Here is a 20280-nt window from a genome sequence, read left to right as displayed (position 1 = left end):
TTATAAGCATTTTCTTGTATGCAGATGCACCTCGAGTCTAATTTTAGTGCCATTAATATAGTTTTAATTTGCGCGTCTGTGAGCGTTAGTTGAAGTTCAGTCTCCCAGGCCTTATTACAAGGTAAAAGATGTGCGTCTATCGATCCATCTGACAGTAAGTATTTATAAGCCATGGATACAACTTTCCTAGGGTTATTGCTTACTAGAGCTAAAGTTTCAAACCATGTCGGTGTTCTATTCATGTTTGGATGTTTAATGATAGTACCTACCTGAGTTCGAATTTTATTGTACGTCATAAAGTTTAGTCTAGGTAGGTCCAAAGACTCACGTAGTTCCTGAAGAGAAGGCAGGACCCCCGAGTCTAACAGTGTTGTATATGGTTTTGCATTTGTCAATATTGAAGTTCGTATTGATTCGTTACCTATTACCGATGAAGTGCTTGATAGGTCTCTAATTTGAATTAACGGCGAGGGGAAGGCAACAAGTGAGTGTAAAGTGTTGATGGACCTCCATATTCGAAAGGTGGCACTCAGTAACACCATTGTCGATATACCTGGGGGAAGAGGAGTGTCGCAATTTAACACCATTCGTCTGAGTGGTAGAGAGGAGTTTGCCTCTGAATGGGTTTTCTCAGCCAATCTAAGACTCCCCCTACCATCACTGCCCTATAATACAAAAAAGAATCTGGAAGTCCTATACCACCAAATCTATCTGATCTAGTAAGAGTCGTTAAAGCAATTCTAGGTTTTTTGGATCTCCATATAAAGGAGGTGAAAATTCTTCTCACCGCTGTAAAAAAGGAGCTAGGAATGCAAATAGGACGAGTCTGAAACAGGTACAATAATTTTGGCATAATAATAGACTTAAGTAAATTTTTCCTTCCTATGAAAGAAGTAAAAGGAACATTCCACTGTTCAATAGATCTTGAAATATCTTTCAGCAAAGGCGTGTAATTAAGTTTACATAGGGAAGCTGTATCTGCCAAAATATTCACACCTAAATAGTGAATTTTGTCTTGGGACCAATCAAAGAAAGAGTTTACCACCAAATGTTCCCTTTCTGCTGCAGGAAGGGAGATATTTAAAACCTGCGAATAATCAAATAAAGTTTTCAGATATGGAAGGGCTTGTGTAGAATTAGTTATGGTCAGAAGAATATCGTCTGCAAAAGCTGCTATCTTGTAATTGTGGTCTCCAAATGTAATACCTTGTATCTGAGGTGATTCTCTGATTCTCTGCAATAATGTCTTCATGGTTAGAACAAAAAGTCGGGGGGGGGGGGGGATAAGGGACATCCCTGTCGTGTGCCATTTGCAATTTGAAATGACTGGGAAAATCTACCATTGACCGCTATTCTAGCTGATGGACTTTGGTACATCGTAAAGATTGCATTCACAAACTGTAATGGTATTTTAAATTTAAGAAGTACTGATCTTTGTTCTGATGCTGTATTTAAGTACTGAGCTTTGTTCTTTTACTGTATATATGTACTGAGCTTGGTTCTGGTGATGTATTTATGTACTGAGCTTGGTTCTGGGGCTGTATTTATGTACTGGCCTTGCTTCTGGTATTGTATATATGTACCGAGCTTGGTTCTAGTGCTGTATTTATGTACTGTGGTTGATTCTGGTGCTGTATATATGTCAGAGCTTGGTTCTAGTGCTGTATTTATGTACTGAGCTTGGTTCTGGAGCTGTAATTATGAAGGATATATTTATAATAACAAAATTGCAGAGCAGATGGAATTGTTTTCAATTCATTGTATATTTCATGGGAACCTGTCTGGTAGTTTTAACCCCTTGAACCGCCACCATGCGGTAATACATGACTTGACAATATTTTCAAATGTATGTTTTTTTTTCAGATGCAGCAAAATCTTTCAAATCAACTTTTAATACGGTGCACACTATATGCTAATTACTCATTAAAGGGTCATGGGGCGGTGCCGCTATCCTGAAGAGTCACATAGTCCTGCCTCCAAACCCACCTTTCCATGTTTGATTGACATCCCCCTGGCTGATACAACTTTCTCGGATGTGCCATTGCCTTGTACTACTTGGGGGCTGTGTGGCCCTATATACAAGGGGGAGATGTGTGGCACTATACTCATGGGGGAGCTGTGTGGCTCTATATACATGGGACTGGATGGCACTATTAAGGGGGGCTGTGTGGCACTATTTACAAGGGGGATGGCTGTGGCACTATACTCATGGGGAGCTGTGTGGCACTATATACATGGGACTGTGTGGCACTACTAAGGGGGGGCTGTGTGGCACTATTTACAAGGGGGTGGCTGTGGCGCAATCTACACGGGGCTGTATGGCACTATTTACAAGGGAAAGGGCTGTGGCGCAATCTACAGGGGTCTGTGTGTGGCACTATCTACTAAGGGGGCTGTGTGGCACTATCTACTAATGGGGGGCTGTGTGGCACTATATACAAGGGGCTTTATGGCGATATCTACAGGGGGGTCTCTATGGCACTATCTACAAGGAAGAGGTGGGGGCGCTATCTACAAGTGGGGTGTGACTGTCTACAGGCAGGGTTGTATAGCACTGTCTACAGGGGGACTGTATGGCACAATCTACAGGGGGCACTATCTATAAGGGGGGCTGCGTGTAACACCTTGGGGGCCCCAGCAAGAGTTTGCTATGGGGCCCAGTCTGTCCTAGTTACGCCCCTGAGTACCACATATAGCGGCAATTTTCCACCCCCAGCGTTGGTGGTGATAGTGGAGTGGTCAGCTTTAGCAGTCACAGTTTTACCGCCTTTACCCAATTCTCCAGCGTTAAAGGTGAAACTGATAGGCTAGAGGTCATTGATCCTAAGGGCAGCCAGGAGTAGCCAGAATTAGCCAGGAATAGCTTGATGCTAGTAGCTTAGGGCTGTTGATCACAACGATGAAGCATGGGTGGTAACAGTGTTAGTAATAGACGTAGTGGTGAGCCAAGTGGTAAGGCATTTATGGTGAGCCAAAATCCTGCAGCCAGAAGCTACCCTGTAATAGAATGCAATAGACTGTAATAGACAGCACTAATGCAACTGTTGCTGTGGTGTAGCGCTGACGCTGGAACCGCAGCGCTAATGCCAAAACAAAAAATAGGCCGAGCTGTGAATGTGTGGACTGACCGGTTTAGAGGCACCAACAGAGCCGCCACACACTGTGATGCATCTGCATGGCAACAAGCGTAGGCAGGAGTGTGAGGTGGGTGGAGATTTTCCCATACCTTAGGGAGGACCTGAGGATAATGTACGACCAGGTGACGTCCATTTTTAGACATAGCAATACCGAAGGGGGAACAACCATCAGAATCTTTTGTGCTCTCAACGTGTCTTTAAGAGGTTTCAGAAGCCTTCTTTTGGCTAATGTGCTGGCTGCAAGATCTTGATATAAAGCAATTTGGCACCCTCATGTTGAATGTCAGGAGTTTCCCGAGCAGCTTTCAATATGGCTGCAGTGTCAAGGTAATACAACAATCTACAAATAATGTCTCTAGGTGGTTCTGACGAGGCCAGCTACGGCCGTCGGGCCCTATGTACCCGTTCTACAGGGTGTGCCATTTATATGGATACACCTAAATAAAATGGGAATGGTTGGTGATATTAACTTCCTGTTTGTGGCACATTAGTATATGGGAGGGGGGAACTTTTCAAGCTGGGTATTGACCATGGCGGCCATTTTGAAGTCGGCCATTTTGTATCCAACTTTAGTTTTTATAATGGGAAGAGGGTCATGTGACACATTAAAATTATCGAGAATTTCACAAGAAAAACAATGGTGTGCTTGGCTTTAACCCCTTCAGGACTGAGCCTGTTTTGGCCTTCAGGACGAAGCCGATTTTTCAAATCTGACATGTGTCACTTTATGTGGTAATAACTCCGGAATGCTTTTACCTATCCAAGCGATTCTGAGATTGTTTTCTCGTGACATATTGTACTTTATGTTAGTGAAAAAATTTGGTTGATAAATTCAATATTTATTTGTAAAAAACACCAAGATTTGGAGAAAATTTGCAAAAATTAGCATTTTTCTCAATTTAAATGTATCTGCTTGTGAAACAGATAGTAATACCACACAAAATAGTCACTAGTTAACATCACCCATATGTCTACTTTATGTTTGCATCGTTTTTTGAACATTGTTTTATTTTTCTAGGACGTTACAAGACTTAGAACTTTAGCAGCGATTTCTCATATTTTCAAGAAAATTTCAAAAGGTGATTTTTACAAGGACCAGTTCAGTTCTGAAGTGGCTTTGAGGACCTTATATATTAGAAAGTCCCCATAAATCACCCCATTTTGAAAACTGGACCCCTCAAAGTATTCAAAACAGCATTCAGAAAGTGTATTAACCCTTTAGGCGTTTCACAGGAATTAAAGCAAAGTAGAGGTGAAAGTTACAAATTTCATTTTTTTTTTACAAAATTCATTTGTAATAAAAAAATTTCTATACCACAGGAGGTTTTACCCGAGAAATTTAACTTATTATTTATTGCCCAGATTCTGCAGTTTTTAGAAATACCCCACATGTGGCCCTAGTGCGGTCATGGACTGAAACACCGGCCTCAGAAGCAAAGGAGCACCTAGTGGATTTTGGGGCCTCCTTTTTTCTAGCATATATTTTAGGTACCATGTCAGGTTTGAAGAGGTCTTGTGGGGCCAAAACAATAAAGACCCCCAAAAGTGACCTCATTTTGGAAACTACACCCCTCAGGGAATTTATCTAGGGGTATAATTAGCATTTTGAACCCACAGTTTTTTTTGCTAAATTTATTTGAATTAGTTTGTGAAGGTGAAAATCTACTTTTTTTCTGAAAAAACGTAGAAATTTGTAATTTTTTCAAGGAATAAAAGAGAAAAAACACCCCAACATATGTAAAGCAATTTCTCCTGATTATAGCAATACCCCATATGTGGTAATAAACTGCTGTTTGGACCCACAGCAGGACTCAGAAGGGAAGGAGCACCATTTGGATTTTGAAATTCTGATTTTGCTGGTATAGTTTTCAGTGCCATGTCGCGTTTGAATTGCACTGGAGGGAACAAAATAGTGGAATCCCCCGGAAAGTGACCCCATTTTGGAAACTACACTCATCAAGGAATTTTTCTAGGGGTAAAGTTAGCATTTTGACCACACGGTTGTTTTGCTGAATTCATTGGAATTATTCTGTAAAGGTAAAAATCGACTTTTTTTCTGAAAAAAGGTAGTCATTTTTAATTTTTACAAGGAATAAAGGCGAAAAAGCACCCCAACATTTGTAAAACCATTTCTCCCGATTACGTAAATACGCCATATGTGGTAATAAAGTGCTGTTTGGACCCACAGCGGGGCTTAGAAGGGAAGGAGCGCTATTTGGCTTTGGGAGCTCAAATTTAGCTGAAATGGTTTTTGGGTGCCATGTCGCATTTGCAAAGCCCCTGAGAGGCCAAAACAGTGGAAACCCACCAAAAGTGGAAATTACACCACTTAAAGAATCTATCTAGGGGTATAGTGGGCATTTAGACCCCACAAGTCTTTTGCAGGATTTATTAGAATTGGGCCATGAAAATGAATATCAACATTTCTTCCACTAAAATGTTGCATTTTTTTAAATTTTACAAAGGATAAAGGGGGTAAAAGCTGCCCAACATTTGTAAAGCAATTTCTCCCGAGTACGGCAATACCCCACGTGTGGTCATAAATGGTTTTTCATTAGAAAGTAATTAACCCTTTCTGGACTGATCCATTTTTTTCTTTTCCTTTTTAGTTTTTTCCTCCCCGCGTTCGAAGAGCCACAACTTTTTTATTTTTCAGTCAATAGAGCGGTATGAGGGCTTATTTATTGAGGGACGAGCGGTCGTTTTTATTGGTACCATTTTTTGGTACATACAACTGTTTGAGCACTTTTTATTACATTTTTAGCTAGAGCGAAGGTGACCAAAAAAACAGCGATTTTGCCGTTTTAAATTCTTTATTTTTCACGTGAGACGCTCCATACATCACCCCCCACACTAAGACATGCTATGTTGTGGTGCGCGAAGGGGTTAATGCGCAGCGCATGGTGCGGAGTGAAAATTACAATTTTCCACTCATATGCCACTTTAGTGCACTATATGTTATGCCCAGTTTGTGCCACTGAAGACAAATACCTCATAAAATATTAACCGGGTTCTCCCGGGTATGGCGATGCCATATCTGTTGACGTAAACTGGTGTTTGGGCACGCTGCAGGGCTCAGAAGGGAGGGAGCGTCATTTGGCTTTTGGGGCGCAGATGTAGCTTGGTAGTTGTTCTGTTTGGGGTTTTACTGGTGTTTCAGTTTGTAATGTGGGGGCATATGTAATCTGTGCGGGGTACATCAGGGTACATGTTATCTGTGCGGGGTACATCAGGGTACATGTTATCTGTGCGGGGTACATCAGGGTATAATAAGAGGGTATAATAATGCAGTAAATAAATAATAATCCGCAGATGTGTGGCCGGTGTCGCACTGGTAAATGGCGCCCAATCTTATCTGCTTTTGGAACACTCCGCACATTTTGCATCGCCATATTCTGAGAGCCAGAACGGTTTTATTTTTTCTCCACCGGAGCTGTGTGAGGGTTTATTCTTTGCGGGACAATCTGTAGTTTTCATTGGTACCATTTTGGGGTACCAGAAATTTTTTTGATCACGTTTTATTCCATTTTTTGGCAAGCAAGGTGACCAAAAACCATCAATTCTGACAATGTTTTTTATTCGTTTTTTTATGGCCTTCACCCTGGGCTATAAATGACCATTATACTTTATTCTGCGGGTCGATACGATTACAGCGATACCAGATGTATATAATTTTGTTATGTTTTGCAGCGTTTGTGCAATAAAATCACTTATTTATAAAATAAATACATTTTTGTGTCACCCTATTCTGAGAGCCATAACGTTTTTATTTTTCAGTCAAAAAAGCGATGTAAGGGCTTGTTTTTTGCGGGACGGGATGTAGTTTGTATTGGTACCATTTTGGCGTACGTGCGACTTTTTGATCACTTTTTATTGTATATTTTGGGAGGGTTGGTAACCAAAAAATTGTGATTCGGGCACTGTTTTTTGTTTATTTTTTTTGCGGTGTTCACCGTGCGGGAAAAATAATATTACAGTTTTATAGTTGGGGTCGTTACGAACGCGGCGATACCAAATATGTGTACTTTTTTTAACGTGTTAATTTTTTTCCTATAATAAAAGACTTATAGGAAAAAAAGCATTCTTTGTTTATGTCACTTCTAACTTTTATTTTTACACTTTTTAAAAACATTTTTATTATCTTTTTTTTACTTTTTTTACTTGTCCCACTAGGGGACACTTAGACTGGCAGCTCTGATCGCTGCTGGAATACATTACACTACACACGTAGTGTAATGTGTTCTAACTGTCATTGTGACGTGACAGTCACACTGACAGGAAGCATCGGAGGACCGGCCGGGGGCTGATCCTCCGAGGCTTCCGTACATGGCAACCCGGAGGTCATTATCTGACCTCCGATTGCCGTGATAAGGATCGCCAGCCCCCGCAAATACATGTGGGGGGCTGCCGATCCGCTGTAAACCTCTTCGATGTGGTGATCGCAATCGACCACCGCATCGAAGGGGTTAATTGCCGATTTCAGCGGCGACAGGCTGCTGATCGGCAACGGGGAGAGCAGGGCTGACACCCTGCACAGTTAACCGCCGCTGCGGTGTAGCGCCGCGCGGCGGTTAACTGTTAAAGCGCGGACGTAACTGTACGCCCAGGTGCGCGAAGTTACTGCTCACCTGGACGTACAGTTACGTCCAGGTGCGGGAAGGGGTTAACGTTACTTTATACTTTCATGAGTTATTTACAAGCTTCTCTTTGTTTACAGCCATTGACATGTCGCAGAGGTTAACACGTGAGGAGCGGATAGAAATTGTGTTGATGTCTGGTGAACGCAGTACCCTCGTCATTGCAGCAGATTTCAATGCAAGACAACCTACGAGACCACCCATCTCCCATGCTACAGTTTGCAAAATGGCCGCCATGGTCAATACCCAGCTTGAAAAGTTTTCCCCCTCCCATATACTAATGTGCCACAAACAGGAAATTAATATCACCAACCATTCCCATTTTATTTAGGTGTATCCATATAAATGGCACACCCTGTATTATAACTTTGTCAGCGTCATCAACACCAATGAGAGATGCAAAGATTTGACGTGCTATTTACAGTAAAATTTTGTTCACCGCTGTCTCAGGAATATGTATGTCTGCTCCGATTTTGCACTGTTGAGGTGGAACAGGCGTGATAGTAAAAGCATCTGCATGGATTCACTGTGTTGCAGAATGGCGGCCTGTGAGCCTTCCAGAGAGTTCACTCTATGTCCAATATGTTTCAGATCGGTTTTTATGTACCACCGGAGAAAGAGCTCTGGTAAGTGTTTTCCTGAAAAAGGAGCAGGGGATGAATCAACTAGCGCAGTCTTGCTGCAGCCAGCTGGGGAGCGTGTTTTCTGTGGAGCTATATATGTATTTCAGATTGATATTTCTGCAGTCGGAGTGTCCCCGGAGTTTCTCTATTTTTATCTTTTGCAGGTTTGACCATTTTGGGTGAGATCTGGGCCTAAAAAGCAGAAGAACCCAGCGGTGATGCGAGGAGCACCGGGTTTATGCGTCCATCACTGAGCTCGGCAAGCTTTGCCCCCTAAATCCACCCTTTTTCATCAATCTTGAAGTCCTGGTGCCGTTACTTCTTCCCATGGTTTCTGTATATTTCAAGTTGGGGAAGTGATTCATCCTCTTGCTATCGTGCACATGGCCTAATTTATAGTTGGAGTGCTGTGTTCATCTACAATTGGAGAGTATATATATATATATATATATATATATATATATACCCAAAATTATTTAACTATATATTACTTTTTTTTATTAGTCCCCCTAGGTGACTTGAATCACAGTGATGCAAAGTACTAATGTATTGCAGTATATCAACATTTTTACAGGCCCTTGCTCTGGCAGAGCATAGTAGGAGCACAAAGATGGCTCCTACATGGCCATGATAACCATCGGCACCTCGCGATCACGTCGCAGGGGAGCCGATAGGCCTTCGGAGGGGCTACCCCTCTTTCTAACGGCTTAGATGCTGCGGTTGGTGTTGGCCTGCGGAATCTAAGGGGTTAAAGGAGCGGGATTCCGCTCATTACGGTGAAGTGACGGCTGTAACATACAGCCAACATGCTTAACTTATGGAGTGAGCTCAGGCCGTGAGCCCGCTGTATACTTTTGCGCCTGTTCTCTGCTGTAAAGGAGTTAATTTAATTTCTTTGGGACACAGTACATTTCACGACAAATTCATTCAGAATGAATCGATTCTGGCAGCCAGTTCGATAGAATCGGGCACGAAACGAATTTCAGGAAATTCGTTAATCTCTAGTAGCAGACCATATTATTTTCCAGCAAAAGTAAACTGAATATGAGGCTATCTAAAGCATGCTAATGAAAACGTAAGCCTAGAATTTCACTCTACAATTACATAGCAAAATCCATTTTTGAAAATGAAATGGAGAAGTAAATATTAAGGGGCAATCGCACCATTTATTGACTTGTTATTCTGCTAATAGGCTTTATGGGAGGTTTTAACCCACTGTTGCCTGCAAGTTCTCGAAGACCTGCATGAGAACAACAGATGTAACTCTTCTGTCAGCTATAATATTTTGTGTAAAATGTTGTTGTTTTTTTATCATGTTTTTAATGCTAATTGTTCAGCTCCTGCATTAAGCCATAATACGCACATCCGAATGAGGCCTTACTCCAATGTTGATGTTACCAACCACAAGTCCCATTTTAGTAGAACAGTGCTCAGATTATCCCATATCACTTATGTTTTAACCCCTTAATGACAAGCGTATTTTAAACCTTAATGACCAAGCCATTTTTTACGCTTTTCCATCGTCGCATTCCAAGAGCTATAACCTTTTTACTTTTGCGTCGACATAGCTGTATAAGGTCTTGTTTTTTTGCGGGACAAGTTGTATTTTTTAATAGCACCATTTTGGGGGACATATTATTTATTGATTAACTTTTATTAACTTTTTTTTGGGGGGGAATAGAAAAAAAACTTACATTTCGCCACTCTTTTTCATGTCTTAAATCGACGCCGTTTACCGTGTGGTATAAATAATACAATAACTTTATTCAGCGGGTTGTTACGATTGTAACGATACCAAATTTGTATAGTTTTTGTCTGTTTTACTACTTTTACACAGTAAAAACGCTTTTTTTTCAAAATTATTTGTTTTTGTGTCTCCATATTTGAAAAGCCATAAGTTTTTTATTGTTCTGCCGATGCAGTTGAATGAGGGCTTTTTTTTGCAGGAAGACTTGTAGTTTTTATTGGTACCATTTTGGAGCAGATGCAACTTTTTGATCACTTTTTATCACATTTTTTTAAAGTCAGGATTCACAGAAAACAGCAATTTTTCCATAGTTTTTTATTACCGTTTTTAACGGCGTTCACCCTGCGCGTTAAATAATGTAATAGATTTATAGTCGGGGTCGTTACGGACTCGGCGATACCAAATATGCGTAACTTTTTTACTTTATGTTGTTTTTTTAATAGTAAAGCATTTTGTAAGGGGAAAAGGTGGGTTTTTCAATATTTTTTCACATTTTTTTTTAAATTAACTTTATTCAACTTTTTTTTTACTTTTTCACTAGTCCCACTAGGGGACTTTTATATGCGATTCTCCGATCGCTATTATAATACACTGCAATACTTTTGTATTGCAGTGTATTACTGCCTGTCCGTTTAAAACGGACATGCATCTGCTAGGTCATGCCTCCGGCATGATCTAGCAGGCATTCGCTCCAGGCAGACCTGGGGGCCTTTATTAGGCCCCCGGCTGCCATTGGAGACACAGACACTCGGCGATCTTATCGCCGGGTGTCGGTGGGAGAGAGAGGGAGCTCCCTCCCTCTCTCCATAACCACTCAGATGCGGTGCACCCTATTGTGCACCGCATCTGAGGGGTTAAACGGGTGAGATCGATACTTATATCGATCTCACACGGCAGAGCAGGGACGCCCCCAGCACTCAGCTACCTCTGGCAGCTGAGAGCAGGGAGATTTGACACTCCCTGCTCTGTTTACTTTATCCTGATGCAGTGCCGTAAAGAGGCATATGCATCAGAATAAAGCCCGTTAGTGGCCGCAGTGAAAAGGCGTATTGGCGGTCACTAACGGGTTAAATGCACAAGTGCTAACACAACATACATTATATTGACAAATTACAAAGGCATACCTAGTTGTTATACCTTCTGTTCTCCAAAGGCTATAATATTAAAAATCAGAATACATAACAGCACTTTTATAATTGGGGAGAAAATGTAAGCATTTTACTGTGCTTAAAATAAGTTACATTATTTTAGTTGTAATGTGTACTCATCCATAGTGCAATGATTCATACATGAAATACCCTACAGAAAGTATTGGCACATTAATTTCAAAGTTATGTAATGTTTCAGAAGATTTCTATGTATTAGACTCTGATGTTATCATATAATAGAATCAGTAGTATCAGATTAATAGGTATAAACTTTCCTTTGGATAACAATTGTATGACTCACTGAATGGTGATATAACCAAGTACAGCTCAAAAGAGTTGTCCTATTATTAAACATTACATTTCTCTGTAAGATGACGCAAAACATAGATTTTAGAATAGTACTCACTTATAAAAAAAAAAAAATGCTTCACTGCATTGTACATTGAACACAGTGTAGGAGGTTTGAACACATTCAAACCCTTCCTTCTCCTGGCACTAGCCAGAAGAAGGGAGGGGAGATTGTGTGAGGACACTAGAGGAGACTGTGTCCACCCCAAATTTGCAGCATAAATCAATGAGGTTGCTTTACCACAGTGACCATGCTGAAATTTGGGAACTGCTCCCTCTAGTGGCCAGCACATGGAAATGTTATAAATTAGAATCTAATTTATAATATTTCCTGACTTGTGAAAAAATTAAAAAAATTAAAACAATGTGTAATCACTCAAATAATAATTGTTTAACTGAAAAATAATAATAATCATTTCTAGCGACACATTCCCTTTAAATGTGATTAATATATTGGTGTCCAATGCAACATTTGTTTTCATATATAACAACTGCATTTTAAAAGAAGGCATCCACCCAAACCAATAAATGTTTTGTTGTCTATGAATCCATCTTCATTTATCAAATTTTCATAGTTACTCAATATAATTAGTTGATTAAATAAAATTCAAAAGATCTGTCATTCTTGTGATGAAATTAAATTTCTCCCATGTAATTGGCTTTGTCATGGTTAATAAATTATTGTCAGCAAAAACACTTAGACGGATTACTAGAGGCTCCATGGCCAAAGCATCCTGGTCAATGTTGTTGCAGAGGACTGTGAAAATAATGTGTTCTTCTCTATGAAAACCTAGTCAAATGACAATAACATGCTATCTACCTGTTCAGCCTCTGTATGTCTTATCATGAATGCTTAAACTAAACAACATGGAGAAGAGTGTGGTAGGTAACCCCGACTACTAGCTGTGAGACCCAACATCTCTTTTAGGAGAATTCCCCCTCCCAAAACTAACTAATCATGTGAAAAATATTGTCGATTATTTGCGAGGCCCTATTCTACTTCTAATAGCGGCTAAAAGAGTACTCCAAATAAGCCCAGTCATTTATAATTTTTGTTAATGCCCTTGAAATATGCTATAGTCAGGAAAATCTGCAAATATGGCATCATTCCAGTTACTGGAGCATTATACCAATTACTGAGGTTTAATGTGCTATGGAATAGTGAGTTTATGAACACTGGAAACCTCTCCAATCTGCAATGAGTAAAAGTGTATGGCTTGGCCTGCTGGATGTGAAGTATAATGAAGAAGATTGGAACTATAATGAAATAGATTGAAGTTCCATTTTAGCTTTATTAAGCATAAGGCTTATTCTGCTGAGCAATTACAATTCATGTGATACTACAGTGACTACTACAGAAAGAATTCTAATAATTCATATTTGCCTAAATTAATATTCTAAATACTTACAATTATACAAAGAGTATTTCAGTGACCAATTCACAATACATGTGACATTCTGGAAAACAGTGTACAATACACAGTGCATTTTAATGACTACAACAAAATATGAACATTACATGAAACGTTTTAGAGCATTTTGGTGCTACAAGCTGGTATACAATGTCCATGACATTTTACTGAATAATACACCATGTTATTCTAATTTATTCTATCAAAATAAATAATGTATGATCAAATCCAAGGTGAAGTTACAATGCAGTGTATACTGATTTATGTAGTATACGTGATGACATGACGTGCTATACCGATGGCAGCCAATCCCCCACTTGCAATATTGCCATTATGACCATTTTCTTTTCAAAATATATTTTTATTGTATTTTTGCATAAGAGGTCGAAACATACTCGATAAAATAACATGAAGATCCAAGTATTACACGAATGCTTCCGAGAAGTAACAATATTCTAGGTATACAAAAGAAGCGAGTCACGTCACATTAAAGTCAAGACATCAAAATCAAAGGTACATTTATAAACTTTGAGAAAACCAATACATGAGTAGGTAAGAGGAAAGAACCTGAATGACATTTAAAGTTCAACCAGCGCTTAAGTCCATTCAATGGTGTGTAAAAGATTCATCAATGCAAAAGCCCAACCAGGGCTGTCAAATCGGTTTGTATTTAGGGTTGGACCTTAATGCTAAGTGGAAAAGTTCCTTCATTTTGGCAAGTTAAGACACCTTTTTTCATAGGAGGGGTGTTAGAGTTGTCCCAATAGAGTGGTATAAGAGCTTTAGCTGCGGCTAACAGCTGAAATGACAAGGCTTTGTCTAAAGAAGTATGACCTTAGGTTAAGAAAGATAAATCGAGGGGATAAAGGAATTGGCCTTACAAATATGAGATACAATGGATTGTATTTGCGCCTGTACGGTTGGATCTTTTCGCAATTCCACTAGGTATGAGAGTACGTGGGGGTTCTTTAAGACATGGCCAACACATTAGAAATTTTCTTCAGAACAGAGGGCGTTTTATACCATGCAGAGGCAAGTTTGTACGTCGATTCCTGAAGTCTAATGTATCTAGAAGGTGCCTAAAGAGTTTCAAAATATTGTTTTATACTGGTCTTTAGTAAAGAATATGTTCAGCTCTCCTTCACAACTTTTAATGTACCGTATTTTTCGGACTATAAGACGCACCTGACTATAAGACGCACCCAGGTTTTAGACAACAGAAAATAGGAAAAAAAAAATTATTTGACTAGATTTATAAAGCAAAAACTATGTGTTAAAATATTTCTTTCTGTTTCACCACATTCTGAGAGGCATTTTTTGGTACATACGATTTTTTTATCACTTTTTATTTCATTCCTTTCTTTTTTCTATTTTACATTGTGCTTGGGGAAAAATGGAAAAGGGTTTTTTTTTTTACTTTTAATATTTTATTACACTCCTCAAAATTTATCGAACTTTTTTTTTTTTTACACATTTTATTAGTTCCCCTAGGGGACTTGAACCAGTGACCTAATTAGATCGCTGGTACAATACACTGCAATGCATGGATGCGTTACGTAAACAGTGTAACCCGCTGAGCCACGCTGTTTCCGTAACACCCATAGTAGTGAACGGCAGTTACAGAAGCAGCGTAGCATGCTACGCTGTTTCGTCCTTGCACCAAGGTTTTCATCAGGCATATAAAAATCATCTCAAGTCCTACGCTTATATACTACAGACATGTTTAATGAGGCTGGTGTCATAGGGGGAGGGTGTGAGTTCAAACAGGGGAGGGGCATAAGGCTTATGCAAGTGTTCCTGTTTTGTAAAAACTCTTACATAGAAAACAATTATTATGTCAAATTCATCAGAAACCAGAAGATTATATAAAAAAAATACATCAATTAAACAAAAGATTGTGTATATTACAAACATGTTAAATGAAGTGTGTAAAATGATAAAATCTTATCGTTATATAGATGGGTTCAGTGGTTTACTGCTCCTTGGGTTTATTCATTCACATTTATAGTGTTTCTGTTGCTAGGAAACGGGATCTTCTGCTGAAATGGCCAAGGTATTGTTACAGCGGCCGAGGGGGCTTAAATTTCCTGCTCAGAGCGAGTAATAATGAATATATTCTGACCTGCTTGGTAGGTGGTTAACATGACGCTGGGGTTGTAGGAGGAGGGTGTTAGTTCAAATGGGGAGGGGGAATGGCTTGTGCAAGTGAAATTAAATAAATCCTAACTCCTCTTTATCCTTTGATAAAACTTTATTTACCAACCATGATTCCCCAGAGGGAGTGAATACGACCAACCGCTGGGTCGGAACAGCATACAAACACACACGATCCAGAAATGCACACCCACCTCACTTCTAGTTCTACATCTTAGTGCATTTGATAAACTCTCAGCCTCTACCCCCACAACGGACTCTCCAGACCCATCACCACAACGCAGTCACTCCAACATTTATTTTTTAGAGTTTCTCTTCGTGTAAGAGACATGAAAGATCTGCTGTCACTGAACCGTCAGTCCTGCGCACCTGACGGGAACAGGATTTAGCGCGACATGCAGCTGCTGTATACAGAGAGTACAGAGCAGCTGTATTTAAAAAAGTAAAGTTAATTTTTAATAGAGACTAATTAAAAAGTTACACCAAACATACTGGCTGACTTGTTTATTTAAAAAAAAAATGCCCATCAAAGGTTTACGTAGCCTTTAAGAAAATTAACGAAGCTACAACACAATGTGAGCAAAGATGAAAAGATAGCTTTAAAAAAATCTCCAAAACAACCATAAAATAGTGATCACATTGGCTGATAAAGGGGGAGGGACCGTCATCCAAAATAGGGAAACATATAACAAAGAAGCCCTTAGAATACTTTCGGACCCTCTCCATTATGAAACTCTGCAAGTAGATCCTTCAATAGATTTTGCTAGTAAATTCAACCAACTAATAGGGTCAGTTCACACGTTGCGTAAATACTGCGGTTGTGGAAAATCGGCAGCAAATAGAGTAGCAAATAGAGTAGCAGCATAGTGAAGATAAAACAAATCTCATCCACACGCTGCGTAAATACTGAGCGGAAAAACACTCAGAAATTGATCTGCGGTACGGAATTTTATTCCACAGCATGTCAATTGTATTCGCGTAAACGTTGCTTATTTGCTGTGGGTTACCCCCATTGAATTAAATGGGGAGGTAAAAATAACAATTGTTGCGTTTATTGCAGCAGATTATCAGCGATTCCCCCGCAAGAAACACAACTCAGAAAAAAAATCTCATACTTACCCAGAAGTCTGTGTTCCTCCCTCCCGCGCAGCCTCCTGGGGTGATGTTTCCTCCCATGTCACTGCTTCAGCCAATCACAGGCTGTAGCGGCGGTCACATGGGATGAAACATCATCTCAGGATGCCGGCCTGGATGACGTTAGAGGGCTGGCCTCCTGGGCTGACACTTCATCCCATGTGACCGCCGCTGTAGCCAATCACAAATGGTCTCCTGGGATGGCGCATTTTTGCCCAGAATTCCCTGCAGCGCACAGGACGGATATACTGCATGCTTTTACGCAGCGTATCCATCCCGTGTGAACTCAGCCATAGAGAAAGCCCATGATGAAGGCCTAGTAAATAAAAAAACAATTTTTTTCTCAAAGTACTTAACGCAGAAACCCTATTTTCACCTTTCAAAAGTACATCACTGCCCTATAATATCAGGCATAGGTTCACTCCCCAGCCAACTATCTAATTTTCTAGATCTACTCCTTCAAAGTTTGGTGACCCAACTTCGCTCTTACATCAAGGACTCAACCAGTTTAATTAGAGATTTAAAAAACCAGAACTGGCACGAGGATGTAATCCTAATGACCCTGGATGTCACATGCTGAGAAATACAGGCAGATACTTATCCATCATGCAATACCATAAGATAGGCAGCTGATTGGCTCTAAATTTATTCTGCAGCAGGACAACTACTACAAACATAAAGCCATTGCCATTATGAACTATCTTCAGCATAAAGAAGAACAAGGAGCCCTGGAAGTGATGATATGGCCCCACAGAGCCCTGATCTCAAAATCATTGAGTCTCTCTGGGATCTCATGAAGAGACAGAAGGATTTGAGGAAGCCTACATTGACAGAAGATCTGTGGTTAGTTCTCCAAGATGTTTGGAACAACCACCCTGCCGAGTTCCTTCAAAAAGAATTGATGCTAATTTGAAGGCAAAGGGTGGTCATACCGAATATTGATTTGATTTAGATTTATCTTCTGTTCATTCACTTTGCATTTTGTTACTTAATAAAAAAAATATTAATACTAAAGCATCCTTAGTATGCAGCATTTTTCACAACTGCCTAAAACTTTTGCAGAGTACTATGTGTGTGTGTGCGTGTGCGTGTGTGTGTGTATATATATATATATATATATATATATATATATTGTGACATCTTGGGGACCACTTAGCTCACAGGATCGCCATCTCCAGGGTGAGATGGTTGGCACACATATAAAGTTCACTCCAACTCATTGAATAAAAGTTTAAACCAGCCACAGCTAGCTTTATTGTCTTCAAATATGAAAGATGGTTTTACATAGCAGTTCAAAACAAACCCTAGGCCGTCCAGCCTCTAACTAAACATTAAGTTTCCCTCACTAAGAGACCCTGAGCCTTGTGCCCAGTACCTCAAAACAAGGCAGCATTACCTTACACGGTGGTGACTCTCACAGGCTAGCATGCCTGTCTTCCCCAGACTGAGAGCCCTGTGTGAACAGCACACACCTCAATTAAAGAGCCGCCTCAGGTGAAGCCTAACTAGGCTCATCAGACAGCCAATGACACGAACTGTCTGTATGGAGTGGAAGCCCACCCTTCTCCTTCACACTCCAGCAAACCAGGCCCTATTCCAGGCTTTACGCCCAAGCAACAGCAGAGAAAACCCTCCCTGCTGTACATGTTCCCTGGTTGCTTAAAACCTGACAGTTTCTGCACTGTCCAGTAGCTGCACTGCTACATATCCCCCCCCCCCCTCTGATAAAGGCCGTAGGACTGATCACCTCACAACCTCCCTCCAGAGTCAAAGCTCCTACCTTGGGACATAATCACACTTAGAGTCACCCTTACAGTAGCAGATATTTGATAATCACCCGTGGGTGTATTATATGGGTGCTCCAGCAGCTCTTCAATGCTGGCATGCCTAGCATCCTCATCCCTTGTAGGCACTACTAGCTTTTGCTGATCACAGACATATTTATATGTGTTGTGCCCTACATTCAGGGACCCTTCCACATCCATGAAGTGGCTTTGTGTGTCACCCCTTGGTTTAGACACTGGCTCATAGTGTTCAGTAACACTCCTCTCATGAGTTGTGGTATACCCCATATCATCTACAACACCACTTTCAGACGCTATACTCCCCTCCATCTTGGAGTTTTGCGTCTCAGCATTTAAACGCTCAGACTGTCCGTCCAGAGACAATTTTTCACCGCACTGACCAGACCTCTATGGGTCACTTCTATAGACCCGATAGGGGTCGTCTCTGCAGCAGTGTTAGGGCCCTCATCCTGCATAGTGGTATAGCACCGCTTGTTGCCCTTAGCAACCTGTCTGGTGTCACATGCAACTTCCATGGCTAAAGCACACGCGGTATCAGTAACCATTGAACAAGCCTGGTAGACCACCTCTATGGTTCCCCTCACCTCCTGGGAAAGTGTGGGCGCAACATGGGTCTCAACGTCTGCATGTGAGAGACCTGCAAGGGGCAGAACTTCTAAGGGTGAAGCAGTGACTCTTCTCACACTATACATGGCAGTAGTGTCCGCGTTGGTACCATTGACAGCCCCAAACCCTAGGGAAAAGTTTTCATGTACATCTGGTTCACTACCGGGCAGTTCATTAGTGACCAAGGCCACAGCCACCAGTACACACACCTCACTGACTGTCCGGGAACTCATGTGCGTCACTTAGGGCAACATTCACACTGGTGTGGTCGCTCAAATAAAAAGGTGGATCACTGCTGCTGATTCAGCTGACTCTGATGTGACCCCAACCACATTCTCAGACCTGTAGAGTTTATCACCACTCCACTCACACATCACAGCAGTATACAGCTGGTTGCCATTAGGAACAATGCACACATCACATGCAACAGTCTTGTTATTGTGAACCATGACCTCTAGGGGCACACTTGAGCCATTAGTAACCTGTTTTACATCACATGTAATATCAGTGACAGAAGCATACACTATAGTAGTATCCACTGAACATGGTTTGAAGTCTAACTCCTGTGCTTCCCCCATCCCCATGGAATGAGTGAGTGTTACATCAGTCTCAGTTTCTACAGGATAGGAATGACCTGTAGGGGGGCAACATTTCTAAAGGCGCTGAAGTCACATCTATTGCACCACGTACATTTTCATCACCATCATTAGGCATGGCAGGGCTGTACTCCAGGTTACCACCATTAACAATCCCAACCTCTAGGGAAATCTGTTTCCCAGGACACATCCTCTGGGTTACCATTAGTAACAGTACGCACATCACATGTGACACTCTCGACTATCTCAACTATGGCCTCAAGGGGCACACTTGAACTAATCCCCTCTTGTCTCGGCTGCTGTTTCTTTAACAGCCTGTTCACACAATGCATTAACCTGCTCAGGCTGTGTGACATACTCACGGGCAGGGGCGTAGCTAAAGGCTCATGGGCCCCGATGCAAAGGTTCTTCTTGGGCCCCCCCCACCAAACTTCTCAGGGCCGATGGCCTACAGCTTTCAGCTCTATTGCTGGGTCTCCTAAGTGATCCAACAATGCAGCACTAGCAGCCAGGGGCGTCACTAAGGACTTCAAACATCAGGGAGAATAGTCCCAATACATATGTGCCCCCCCCCATATCTATAGCACTACGACCCTATAGCTATGGATAGGATTAGACACAGTGGCTCAGCAGACAGTATCACCCATGATAGGATTAGATATAGGGCCAAGCAGACAGTATCACACATGATAGGATTATATACAGTGACTCAACAGACAGTATCACACATGATAGAATTAGATACAGTGGCTCAGCAGACAGTATCACACATGATTGGATTAGATATAGGGCCCAGCTCGCTGACATTGCAGCTCCAGCGCTGGACCCAGGAAAGGTAAGAATAATAATAATAATATTTTTGTGTGTTTGTTTTTTTACAAGTTCGGTTGTTGGACTACTTCGATAACTGCGTTTTTTTTTATTCTTAATAAA

Source organism: Rhinoderma darwinii, chromosome 5, assembly GCF_050947455.1.
Source record: "Rhinoderma darwinii isolate aRhiDar2 chromosome 5, aRhiDar2.hap1, whole genome shotgun sequence".
Classification (NCBI taxonomy): domain Eukaryota; kingdom Metazoa; phylum Chordata; class Amphibia; order Anura; family Rhinodermatidae; genus Rhinoderma; species Rhinoderma darwinii.
The sequence above is the reverse complement of the archived record's forward strand: the minus strand, read 5'-3'. Positions refer to the sequence as shown.